The sequence below is a fragment of the Nicotiana tomentosiformis genome, chromosome 4, assembly GCF_000390325.3.
Source record: "Nicotiana tomentosiformis chromosome 4, ASM39032v3, whole genome shotgun sequence".
Classification (NCBI taxonomy): Eukaryota; Viridiplantae; Streptophyta; class Magnoliopsida; order Solanales; family Solanaceae; genus Nicotiana; species Nicotiana tomentosiformis.
The window spans coordinates 14,302,251-14,316,780 of NC_090815.1; the positions used below are offsets into that span (position 1 = coordinate 14,302,251).

The following is a 14,530-nucleotide window of genomic DNA, read 5'->3' on the forward strand; positions in this document are numbered from 1 at the left end:
ATTTATATTAAACGCAGTGAAAAAATTATCCTTCAATAGGTTCCATCAAACCCTAGATGAGATAGTTGTTTGCACAAATACAAGACTAGAATTCATAGCAATGAAAAATAGGAAGAAAGAGAAAAAAAACGTGAAGTTGAATCCTTCTCCTTGCTCCAAGCGTGTTCTTGCCTCTCCAAAGTCTTCTCTCTCTAGAGTAGTGGCTCCATCCAAAATCACGTTTTAGGATGTATTTATAGCGGATAGGGTTTGTATGGGGCGAGTTTTCCTTCTATTTCGGGTTGGAGAATCTGTTTTTTTTTCTCCGGTCCCGGTCTAGTGAAGTGAACCTCGCTTCGCTGTCCGGGACTTTTCTAGTTTCTTCTGCTCCGGTTCCGGTCTGGCGAAGTGAACCTCGCTTTGCTGTCCGGGACTTTTCTCTTCAGCTCTTTTTCATCAATTTTCTCCTATTTGATCCTTTTACGCATAAGTTTGTTCCTACCCATAAGATACACGTAATGAGCATATTTTTATTTTAAAAGCGATGTGAACTCTCGCAACTCACGCGAGAATTAACACACAAACACACTAAAAAATATGCACTTTTCATTCTTTATCGGTACGCATTCTCTTTTATCAACCAGATTTTAACAAATCTAAAGTTCTAATAATTTACCCCGCACAGGAAAAAAAGAAAAAGAAAGAATAAATGCTTTTTCATAACGAGTTTTATTTTTTTTTATTTTTTTTATTTCATATAACTATGTTTACGAGTAAAAACACCCAAGACCCAACCCTCAACAGGCCTGTTGTTTGTTTCCTCGAAGTTTGTAAAGACAACGGCTTTGTTTCGGCTGTGCTGTCCAACTCTTCTTTCAGTTGTTTTTTTCTTTCTTTTCATCAATTTTCTCCTTCTAGTTTCGGTTTAGCCTTTGTAGGAAGAAAATTAATAGGGAATAATGGTGAGCCTAAGCAACTCTAACCCAACATTCTTTATCCATCAAACAAGCAACTTTGCTTCAAAAACTTTAGCGTTCAATCCTCAAAATAATACCCCTTTGAGAAGCACCCTTAAAAACCATACTTTTGTAATAAATTCCTATTTAATGAGACAGCAAGCTCAACACTATCCTTCTATATTGCCTTGTAAGCTTTGCAAGATTCACCCAGGTACTAAACTGCCCTCCCCTTTTTCTGTTTTTGACTGATTCTCAGTTTGTTCAATTTTATGTGATATGATTTGACTGAACACGGAGTTCGAGAGAGAAAGAAAGGCTTTTGAAACTTGTGTTTTGAAACAGGGGCAATAGATATTTGCGTGACTATAAATCAATCTCATTAATCCTAAAAGATAGGCAGTTTAAAGTTAAATTATTTTGAAACATAAGAAGGTGTCATTCTTTTAGGGATAACTAGAGAGGTTTTGACCAATATTGTCCCTTATATTTGAGGGTAGGTCTATTTTGGTCCCTCAAATATAGCCCTGAGCATATTTAGTCCCTTAAGTATGCTAAAGTCGAGCACCTTTAGTCTCACTGACATAATGTGTTTAAAAACTAACGGTGTTACCCAACTCTGATTCATGAAACAAATTTTCTGCTCTGAAGCAAAAGTTGCCTCTTTTTTTATTCAATAACGCAAATTATCACTTTAATTTTTCATTTTTAGATAATGTCTTCTAAAATTTCGACCTTGAAAATATCTCCTTTTGTGCCAGTTTTCAATGAGAAAATGACACTGTATAGCCGCTGTAAAAATAATAGCCGAAAAAATATATAAAATTTGTATATTTTGTATATATATATATATATATATATATATATATATATATATATTTCTTTTTAATTTTTTTGTATGTTAATATACAAAAAATATACCAACTTTATATACTTTTTCCGCTACCAAATGTAAATAGTTTTTGGCACGGGCTAAAAATGATAATACAACCTGGTTATTCGTTTGCTTCAATAATATGCCTAGAAGTGATCCTGGCAGCTCTATTTTTTTCAAATTTTAACTTTTCTTTTTGGAAAAATCAACCGAAATTTTTAAATTTATATATATACACAAAACAATTTACAAATTTTATACATTTTTTCGGCTATTATTTTAACATCGGCTATACAGTGTCATTTTCTCATTGAAAATTGGCACAAAATGGGATATTTTCAAGATCAAAATTTTAGAAGACATTATCTAAAAATAAGGAATTAAAGTGATAATTTGCGTTATCCAATAAAATGAGAGGAAACATTTTTGCTTCAGAGCAGAAGATTTGCTTCATGAATCAGAGTTGGGTAACACCGTTAGTTTTTGAATATATTGTGTCAGTGAGACTAAAGATGTTCCACTTTAGCATACTTAAGGGACTAAATATGCTCAGGGTTATATTTGAGGGACCAAAATAGACCTACCCTCAAAGATAAGGGACAATATTGGTCAAAACCTCTGTCAGTGAGATTAAAGATGATCCACTTTAGCATACTTAAGGGACTAAATATGCTCAGGGTTATATTTGAGGGACCAAAATGGACCTACCCTCAAAGATGAGGGACAATATTGGTCAAAACCTCGATAACTAGAAAAGGAAACTAATTTGAGATTGATATACTTCTCTCTTCTTTTTTTTGATGAAGTAAGTTGTTTCATTAATAATGCAGTTGATTGATACTATTCTCAGTCAGTAAATAATATTCTCTCGCCCCAATTTATGTGGTGTCATTTGATTGGGCATGACGTTTAAGAAAGAAAACTTTTGAAACTTGTGGTTTAAAACAGACCAACCTTTGTGTGGCTATAAATGATCTCATTAAGGGTAAAAATAAGAAGTTCGAAGTCAATTAGTTTCTAAATATGGAAAAAGTCGTTCTTTTTGGGACAGACTACAAAGGAAAATATGCCACATAAAATGCGACAAAGGGAGTATATGTTGTTTGGCGAGGACTCAAGTACTTCAATTTTCTTTAGTGGGGGCTCTGATTATGTTGGTTGGATAGATAAAGTTTCAAACTTTATATTGTTTCAATTAGAGTTGATTACTATACGCGAGTGCAATGATGTTTCATTACATTTTCTGGTTGATAATATTAATAGTGCGCTGGAATATGTCAAATAATGCAGCGGTTCATCAGTCCATGGAGTGTCTGATATGGTTATAGGTGTATTGGGAGGAGGGCAGCTGGGTCGTATGCTATGTCAAGCAGCATCCGAGATGGCACTCAAAGTGATTGTCTTGGACCCGATGGCGAATTGCCCGGCAAGTGCATTAGCACATGATCATGTGGTAGGAAGCTATGATGATAGTGTAACCGTTGAAGAATTTGGAAAAAAGTTTGGTTTTTGGTCAAACATATGTTTGTTGTTTTGACTATTCTGCAAGTTAATTTAAATGTGAAAGTTAGGTGTGGAGTTCTAACAGTTGAGATCGAACATGTTGATGTCGCCACACTTGAGAAGCTTGAACGACTAGGTGTGGATTGTCAACCTAAAGCCTCTACTATTCGTATAATCCAGGTTAGTCTTTCTATTCTGTAAATTTGGATGAAACAACGGTTTTTGCTTGCAGTAATTTTACTTTTTAAGTATTCAGTTTTCCTATTCCTAGGATTATCAATCTATGTTTGGTTCAATTATTGTATTTATAACAGGATAAATATCTTCAGAAGGTCCACTTTTCCCAACATGCAATTCCACTTCCTAGATTTATGCAGGTTGGCTTATAAGACTACTGTGCTAATATTTCTTCCCCTTGTGATACATTTTCAATATTTTTACGTACCATTGATGGAAATATATGCTTAAAACAGATTGATAATCTTGAAAGTGCTAAACGAGCAGGGAACCTGTTTGGTTATCCTCTGATGATTAAGAGCAGGAGGCTGGCATATGATGGGCGTGGCAATGCTGTAGCTAACAGTGAGGAGGAGCTTTCTTCTGCAGTTTATGGTAATACGTCTATAATTATGTTATTGTCAAGATGTATAAATTTTGACTCGATAGTTATTATGCATTGCAAAATATTTGCTGTGCCTGCTTTATTATGCATTTTTTTCGAAACATTTCCCGTGATGCCTTTTTCAGTGTATATTGCAAAACCAAAATAATGAACTAGGGTGAAGAGAAGGCTAGATAAGTGGAGAAGAAGTATCTCGATGACTTGTTACTTATAGTAAATATTGATTTTCATATAGCTGACTGCTGAAATGGGCTTATGCTTCAAACTCATATACATGATAAGGCTGATTGAGTTTCAGTCAGTATGCATAACACCATTTTTGGGTCTTCTCCTCAGTTATACTTTCTTTCATAAGCATGTAAATGGGGATATAAAGATATCTTCAGGACTCTGTATTGGGTCAAGGTCAAAGAATGTGATACTTTCAGATATACAACGTGCCTCAAACTATACATTAAATTGTTTGAACATTTTGATAGTCATTTGAAGTAACATATTCATGAATTTTAAAAAATGAAGATGTCAAAAGAAGCTCTATAATCAGCCGATAAAGTTCTTTGGACCAAGGATTTGCTATGTATTGTTTCTCTTTTAATACCTCCATTCTTCAACTGGATAAGGTAATCCGTCATTCTTTAACTAGAGAAGGCAACCCATATTATATTATCAGAATTAACCAATAGAGACGGAGATAACAATATTTAGTGAAGTGAGAGACATTAATAGAAAGTCCTGTCCTTATTTTGAAGTGTGCCGGAGAGAAATTTGTTGTTCATGTGGAAGTCCCCATACCACAGATCGGTCCAGTAATACTTTAGTTGCTCATAATTTGGCATGTAATAGAAAAATGCAAACATGTTTGAGATTTTACCTTAAACTCTATAATTTACTTGCATAGTGGGATCTTCGAGGTCTGGCCGTTGTCTGTTGATTAGGTAAGGATATGGGGACTGGTGCAAGAGATTGAGTTGAAAACATGGTCAGAGCAAGACACAAGGTGTTTAAAAATAGCATGTTCATTTCAGAAATTTTCCACTGAGGTGTTTGTTATTTAATTTTAAATTTGTAGTAGTAAGTCTTATGTGGAAGTACTGCCCTTTTGGGCTTTTATATTGAGATGACACTGATATCAGGAGATCAACCTGTTAATAATAGTGGGAGAGAGCATCTGGAGGTTAACAATCACTTTATCCATCTTTCAGTCTTTGTAGAATATATGCCACTTGTATTTAGTTGATTCTTTCATTATACTTGAAGTTTTATCGGCGCCAAATAATTTAATGAACTCCATTTTGTAGCTCTTAGAGGACATGATCGCAGTCTGTATGTTGAGCAATGGGCGCCATTTGTGAAGGTCAACATTCTCCTCTATGGTTTAAGAGATGTTTAAATATGCATTCACCAGGCACTTCTCGATAGAGCAACAACCAACTTGTTACTAACAGAAAAATATCATCAGTATACTCCTCTTTGCTTCATGTGATAATGACGTATGATAATAAGATACTCATATGGTGCTATATTGTACCATATGTAAGTGACAGCTCAGTACCATTATCAAGAAGCTCCAGCTTAAAAAAAAAAAAAAGAAGAAAAGAAGCCACTACCTGTCTCATTTCATGTGGCCTAGAGAAATTTACACAGGTTAGAGCAGGTATATATTTGAAATAATTATTTGGAAAGTCTGGGGAAGTTTTCTATGTGTTGAAACAGGTGTCACACTTCTGCAAAAATATATTTAAGGTGAATTTGGATTTCATGATAGCTCTGAGAAGTGAGAACAGGAAGGAACTGAGCGCCCCAGCGAATAAAGAAAACAATAATCGGGCATGTTGAATGAGTATTTTCAATTTAATGGTTGAAAACTGTGGGCTTTAGAAGGTTGAGAAAAAGAAGTTTGAATTCATCTAATTGTGGCAAGCAGTGGGCTTATGGAGTACATGACGATGGAAGTTTTACTTTTTTCTTGATGAGAAAAATTTCAAATTTTTGAATCATGTGAAGAAATTACTAGCATTTGGCCACTACTTAGGTCTGCACCTGTATTTTGTAAGTAACTTCTAAAGCTTTATTAGGTACTTCTTTTTCAATCTCAGGAGCTCTCTGTCATTGTGGGAAGGGGAAGGGATAATTCAATTGTGTGTTATCTTGCTGTAGAAACTATTCACAGGCAGGGGCGGAGGCAGAGTGCGAGATGCGGGTTCGGCCGAACCCAATAACTTTTGTTCAAACTATATATTTGTCTTTAAAAATCTATTGAATATGTACAACTTATTAATTTAGAACCCGGTAACTTAAAAGGATTACAATTTTGAACCCATAAGGTTCAAATCCTGGCTCCGCCTCTGATCACAGGTCAGATTTTAGCTTCATTGCTGAAATAATTCAACATTCTTGGTGTCCTTTGTGTTTTACGCAATATTCTTATGAATCAGAAATAATTAAATGCATAACTCTACTAGTTTCCCCTTTGATTAAAGTTATTTATTATCAACAGGGATAACATTTGCCACATTGTGAAGTCACCTGCTAATATATTTTGGAAGATTATGGAACTTGCAACTGATGTTGCAACCAGAGCTGTTAGTTCTTTGGAAGGTGCAGGAGTGTTTGCTGTTGAGTTGTTTTTGACCGAGGATGGTCAGGTTGTCTAGTAATCTCTTATTTTTCTCTAATATATTTTATGAAGGACCTGATCAGTGCACATATATCCACTTTTCTTCAAATAATATTTCCAGTTCTTAAACTTAACCAGTATCTATCATGGCGGACTTCATCCAGATTTTACTAAATGAAGTAGTTCCGAGACCTCATAATAGTGGCCATCACACAATTGAGTCTTGTTTCACTTCACAATATGAGCAGCATTTGCGTGCTGTGATTGGTCTTCCACTTGGTGATCCATCAATGAAAACTCCTGCTGCAATCATGTACAATATATTGGGTGAGGGTGAGGTAATCTGTCTTCTTCTTTTTTCGCCACAATCAGATGAGATTTTGTGACAGTTATAAAAAGGTTTTCATGCATCCTTGGAGTTTGTCTTCGCTGTTCTTATGTTTGTGTCACATTGCACTTCTGCTCATAGGGAGAAGCAGGCTTTCGTTTAGCTAATCAACTTATTGGAAGGGCATTGGAAATTTCAGGGCATCTATTCATTGGTATGATAAACCAGGTTGGTGGAACTTATTTAGTTCTTCGAGATGTCTTGTCTTTGTTTACTCTCTCTTTCTTTATACCCATTTGGAATGTCAGATGCTTTCACCCCTACACACACACAAATGTATTTGGGATATCAACGTAGATGATTACCCCCCCCCCCCCCCCCAAATATATATATGAAATAGAAATGGGATAAATTGATCAAAATAATGAAACTATTTGCCTCTATGGCTTTGCAGAGATGCGAAAGAAACGAAAGATGGGACACATCACAATAGTTGGCCCTTCTATGGTTATTGTCGAAGCACGGCTACAATTGATGCTGAAGGAAGATAGTACTGATAGCCAGCCGGCATCTGAGTCCTTCTAGTTCCTTCCTACACACATGCAATTTTAGTTTGTATTACTACAACATTGGCGGGCAGATGCTACTTTCATGTTGACATTATATGGATATTAAAGCTTGTTGCAAGTTGTATTAAAGCTTGTTGCAAGTTGTATCTGCTCTTTTTGTACATTTGCTGTCATCCTGTACCTCTCAGCGTAGAGAGTAGCTCATTTAAATGAGCACTTTCAATTATACTGTAATCTTTTTTACTGATCTAGTTTATATCAGCTCAGTTTTTGTCTCTCCGCTTTCTGTCTCTGTTCCTGCTATTTCTGCCTCTCCGCTTTCTTCCTGCAACTGCCATCTCCTATTGTCTAGCATTTCTTTTCTCAAACTATGTACAGCTGTATTCCAGCTGCATTATTTAGACATGTAGTTTGACATACACTAGCTTTTCCAAATAAAAGAAAGGTGGATTATGTTAGCACTTTTTCTGCTGCATATATATATATATATATATTCGAATCTTTTACTTTAGAAGTCGCGGTAAATATTGGTGATTTATTAAGCAGGTGCACCACGTGTTGGGATCATAATGGGCTCTGATTCAGATCTTCCTGTTATGAAGGATGCTGCAAATATTTTAAAAGAGTTTGATGTGCCTACGGAGGTATCTTCTATTAATTATGCACTTGTTTTCCAACTAATTTGTTACCTTTCCCAAGGTACCTTTGCAACATCATTCCTAAATAACCGCAATAATTATGTAATAATGCAGGTAAGAATAGTTTCTGCTCACCGTACACCTGAGATGATGTTTTCTTATGCTTTATCAGCTCGAGATCGTGGCATCCAAGTGCTCATTGCCGGTGCTGGTGGCGCTGCCCACTTGCCTGGTCAGTTGTCCTATATTAAACCCAAATAATTTGCAGTAATTTACATCTTCTCATGCACAGAGGTTTTCTTTGCTCAAGTAGGCATGGTTGCTGCTTTGACACCCTTACCTGTAATTGGTGTTCCGGTGTGTGCTTCGACATTAGATGGACTTGACTCCCTCTTGTCCATAGTTCAGGTACTTTTGGCCTCCCCCCTAAAATGACACTATTCAGCCATTTCAAGCTCAACATCTTTGGGATTTCAGCATTCTTTTTAAAAATTTGAAGTGTATGCTTTCAAATCTGAACTCAACGTTACAAATATAGTAGGCAGTCTAACTCTCTTGCAGACTGATTTGCTTGATATTGGGTTACTGGTTACGAGCTTTTCATGTTGTAGGTATTTTCTTTGTTTAAAATGCTTCAGCTGTCTTTCATTCGATGTGCCATTATTGCAACCTTGCTCTGAAAATAGTGTGTTTGGGCAAAATATTTAGGCACTTTTACTGTCTCGAGCGATATTTAAGGGATGATAAATTAGCATTCTCAAAGCTTGGTTGTTAGATGCCATTTTTTTCTTATCTGTACCCATACAGCAATTTAGAAATCATCGGTCAAAACAATGCAAGATCACATTTTTCTGCATTTTTTTTAGATGCCTAGAGGAGTCCCAGTTGCCACTGTTGCAATCAACAATGCCACAAATGCTGGTCTACTAGCTGTGAGGTATTAGTGATGTATACTTACAAGCTAGGTAATGTCTCCTTCCCTTACAATTTATCAGTTAGATAATCACTTCTCTTGAAATAAAATGAAGCATTAACATAATTTCGTTGAAATTATTAAATGATTTGGGACTTCATCATCACCTTGTAGAATGGCTCAATACCAAGAGGACAGAAGAGATGAAGTCTTGGTCAAGGGGGAGAAGCTAGAAAAAGGTGGTTGGGAAGAGTATCTGAACTCTTCATAGTTCCAGCCCGAGCTGTTTCTCCGCGCGCCTGAAGCATTATCAAGGTGCAATCTTCTTTCAATGATGGTCAACGTTAGAAAGCACAGAGGTACAGCCATATAAGTCATCGGTGCTGTTTCAAAAATTTCAGCTTCTGATCAGGTGGAGCAAAAATGATATAAATTCATTTGCTTTGAGGCTGATGAAGGAAAAGCGGTCATGCCGCATTTCTTTGTCAAGAGTTGGTAATTTTGCTTAGGATCTTGGTCAAACACTAACCCGTCCAAGACTCACCAATAAGGTAACTCGACCATGTGCTTTTGGGTTCAAATCAACTATTTCGAGGTGAAAGGAAATTACCTTCATCTGGACTTAAATGATTCCTATTTTACATGTAATCAGCAGTTTATATTAACCAGCTTCTAAAGGCACAGGGATGAGAATTAATCAATTATCAACCTATATTCAGTCCTGATACATGCAAGATTAAGATATTCATTTGTAGCTGCATTTCTAATAGCTTCGTGATGAACCGCTATGTAAGACAGATTCAAGATTTAAACTTGATGGATTCAACATTTAAGCTTTTTGTTACTTTAAAAATTATAGATTCACATATTTTATTTGTCGAAAGTTTAGGAGAAGCATTGATGCTCCTGTTAAGAGGTGTGAGAGGTTGGCCATGGCGAGTTTGAGAAAAGGTCGAGGTAGGCCTCAGAAGTAACGGGGAGAGGTAATTAGGCAGGACATGGTGCTGCTGAGGACATGACCCTCCTCCTCCCGAGGGTCTATAGGAAACATCCACTCTGCCTTCATTAGGTAGGGGTAAGGTCTACATACACACTACCCTCCCCAGACCCCACATGTTGAGAATATACTGGGTATATTTTTATACGGTCAAAACTGGTTAGTCCTTCGTACAAACTGGTCGAAATGGTAATGCATTGGATCGAAGAGCGTCTTCATAATATCAGGTTGAGGTCCGAAGTCAGGTCACCAAGCATCGTGCCCTAGGGACCGATTAATATCGAGCTTGATATTATTATCGAGCTCGAATCCAAATCGAACTATGATGCAAAGTGAAGTTATCGAGCTTATGAAGTAGAGACCGACCAACACTAACCCCGAATCAATACAAGGATCCGAGTTAGAATCGAGCCCGAGTCAATATCGAGCTCATAGACAAGAGTCGTTGCAATCGCACTAGAGGAGAGAATCCTGGTAGGAATTATGAAAAAGCTGACTTATCATGGGTCTCCCATTATGTATTTTTAATTATATCTAAAGTAGGATCCCTCAACTATAAAAGGAATGATTATTATTTCTGTAAGGACCAAGTTTTTAGCATACATTGTAACTGAGATATCACACACTCTTATATTGAAGAGTTATCCTTTTTTAGCTTCATAAATTGATTCATCTTGCTTAATCTATAAATCATCTTCTTTCCAACTTTGCCTATTTTTCATTCTCCATAGTCAACACTCGATATTTCTATTCATTCTTACGATTTGTGTCAAGTTATACCACATACCCTTAGAACTAAGTACAAATTGAACTCTATCCGTTTTTTCGGGCAAATAGTTTGGCGCCCACAGTGGGGCTAAGGATAATAGTGATTATTTGATATGAATCTGCAAAAACACACCATTTTACGCTTATTTTCGGAAATACCTTTAATTTCGGATTAGCAATGTCGAGCTCTCAAATTAAATGGCCTTACCTATCGACAACGAAGCTGGTCTTTAAGGTGAGAACAACAACTTGACGCCCAGGGTCGGAATGCCGCTTGTCGGCGCCGTTGGAGCTCGAGTCGAAGTACCATTAGACGTTAATTCGCATGTGGCCATTGAGGCAAACCTACATTCTGAACCTGAAAATAGCATTCATGGTGGCACTCGATCTGCAACTCGAGATACCCATAGCGTCAAGGAAAACAACGTCAGCTTGCGTATGATTTTCAAAATGTTGCAAGCTCAACAGGCAGCAATAGCTCAGTTGCAAAGTCAAACCCAGATACAGAGTAGGCCGGAGCCCAGTCTACCCCGAGAAATCAACCACAGAACGGAACTGGCTATAGTAAAGTCAAATGAGCAAGAGTCGGGGACTAATCCCGAAATTGCCAAGATGTTCGAAGAACTGACCAAACGAATAGAATCAGGAGAAAGGAGGATCGAAGCAAACGACAAAAAGGTGAAAACATATAACTCTAGGGTTGATCAGATCCCGGGGGCACCATCGATACTGAAGAGCTTAGATTCCAAAAAATTCGTACAAAAGCCTTTCCCCCCAAGCGCGGCTCCTAAACCGATCCCAACGAAATTCCGCATGCCCGAGATTCCTAAATATAACGGAACTACCAACCCCAGCGAACATGTCACCTCTTACACATGTGCCATTAAAGGAAACGACCTAGAGGACGATGAAATCGAATCCGTATTATTGAAGAAATTCGGTGAAACCCTGTCAAAGGAAGCAGTGATATGTTATCATAATTTACTATCTAATTCTATCGATTCATTTGCTATGCTTGCAAATTCCTTCGTAAAAGCACACGCCGGGGCCATAAAGGTTGAGACCAGGAAGTCAGACATGTTCAAGGTAAGACAAAAGGATAACGAGATGCTAAGGGAGTTCGTATCTCGTTTTCAAATGGAACGAATGGATCTGCCACCAGTCACAGACGATTGGGCTGTTCAGGCTTTCACTCAAGCTTTGAACGAACGAAGTTTGACGGCTTCACGGGGGTTGAAGCATAACCTGATCGAGTACCCAGCTATTACTTGGGCCGATGTGCATAATCGGTACCAGTCAAAAATTAGAGTCGAAGACGATCAGTTGGGTTCTGAACCCGCTGCTAGAAGGGACATCAATCGAGAACAAGGTTCGATCAGGGACCGATACCGACCATATGGTGGAAACCACAGGATCAATGAATCGAGACGTAACCCCGTACAAGGCAACAAAAGGAGTGATCGAGGTCAAGGGTCTCTGGATCTGATGAACAAAAATGGGTTCGACAGGTCTATCGGACCTAAGAAAGCACTACAATTATCGGAGTATAACTTCAGCATCGATGCATCCGCTATCGTATCGGTTATCGGACGCATCAAAGATACTAAATGGCCTCTACCCATGCAGACCGATCCTGCCCAGAGGACCCCCAATCAAACGTGCGAATATCATGGCACCCATGGCCACAGAACGGAAGATTGCAAGCAACTAAGAGAGGAGGTAGCCCGGTTATTCAATAAAGGGCACCTTCGAGAATTTTTAAGCGACAGGGCCAAAAACCATTTCAAAAACAGGGATTTCTGTAAACAAAATGAACAGGAAGAACCACAGCACATCATCCACATAATCATCGGTGGCATCGATACCCCTCAAGGGTCGGTGCTTAAACGCACTAAGACATCGGTTATACGAGAAAAGCGACCTCGAACTCAGGATTACGCACCCGTAGGAACCTTGTCCTTTAATGATGAAGATGTAGAAGGAATCATGCAACCTCACAACGATGCACTAGTAATATCCGTACTTATGAATAAAACTAAAGTTAAGCGTGTGTTAATTGATCCAGGTAGCTCGGCCAACATTATTAGATCAAAGGTTGTAGAATAGCTTGGTCTACAAGACCAGGTCGTACCCGCAACCATGGTTCTAAACCGATTCAACATGGCATGTGAAACCACCAAAGGCGAGATAATTCTGCCGATAAACGTGGCCGGGACCATCCAGGAAACGAAGTTCCATGTAATCGAAGGCGATATGAGGTACAACGCCCTTTTTTGGAAGGCCATGGATCCACAATATGAGAGTTGTACCTTCTAGCCTCCACCAGGTTCTTAAATTCCCAACATCGGAGGGAGTCAAAACAGTATACGGAGAACAACCGGCCGCAAGAGAAATATTTTCCGTCGAAGAAGCAGTTCCAATATCCTCACCTTCGTCAACAAAGGGGTCAAGACTCAAAAGGGGAATGGGATGCCAAATAGCAAGCACATACATCAGCTTCGACCCAACTAGAAGATCAGAAGATTGACGAAGATGATGAGCAAGGGATCCCTCGATCTTTCGTGGTCCCCAATGATTCCGATGCTACCCAATCAACGGTCGAAGAACCGGAGCAAGTCGTACTAATCGAATATCTGTCCGAATGAAAGGTATACCTGGGAATGGGATTAACCCCCAAACTCAGAAAAAAGCTTATTCGATTTCTTATTGATAACATATATTGTTTTGCTTGGTCCCATTTAAACATAACAGGGATCCCGCTGGATATAACGACGCATCGGCTAAGCCTGGACCCTAGGTTCAAACCGATGAAGAAAAAGAGAAGACCCCAGTCCGAGTTAAAATACGCGTTCATAAAGAACGAGGTAACTAAACTTCTCAAAATAGGGTCCATCCGGGAAGTGAATTATCCCGAATGGTTAGCCAATGTAGTTGTAGTCCCTAAAAAAGGGAACAAACTTAGAATGTGTGTAGATTACAAGGATTTAAACAAGGCGTGCCCCAAAGATTCTTTTCCACTACCTAACATCGATCGCATGATCGATGCCACAGCCGACCACGAGATACTTACTTTTCTCGATGCCTATTCTGGGTACAATCAAATTCAAATGAACCCGGAGGACCGAAAAAAGACTTTGTTTATCACCAAGTATGGAACCTATTATTATAATGTAATGCCCTTCGGGCTAAAAAATGCAGGAATTACTTACCAACTCCTAGTAAATGAAATGTTCGAGGAACAAATAGATAAATTAATGGAAGTTTATATTGATGACATGCTAGCTAAGTCCTTGCGCGCAGAGGACCATTTGGCTCATTTGCAGGAAACATTCGGTATTTTAAAGAAATACAACATGAAGCTCAACCCCGAGAAATGTGCTTTCGGGGTCGGTTCAGGCAAGTTTCTTGGCTTCATGGTATCGAATCGGGGGATCGAGATCAACCCCGATAAAATCAAGGCCATCGAAGACATCACCATCGTGGACAGTGTAAAAGGCGTGCAGAGGCTGACGAGATGGATTGCTGCCTTAGGCCGATTCATTTCAAGGTCGTCGGATCGAAGTCATGGATTTTTCTCTCTACTCAAAAAGAAAAACGATTTCGCCTGGACCCCGAAATGCCAACATGCATTAGAGAAATTGAAACGATACCTATTGGGCCCACCACTGCTCCACACTCCAAAGGTAGACGAGAAGCTTTTCTTGTACTTGGCAGTATCAAAAATCACGGTAAGTAGTGTCCTAGTTCGAGAAGAGTAAGGTACACA

General features: G+C 38.4%; 1 pseudogene; it reads left to right on the top strand.

Annotated features, from left to right (window-relative positions):
• Window positions 1–761: 761 nt before the first annotated feature.
• Window positions 762–9,832, top strand: LOC104108355 (phosphoribosylaminoimidazole carboxylase, chloroplastic-like; annotated as a pseudogene).
• Window positions 9,833–14,530: the final 4,698 nt, after the last annotated feature.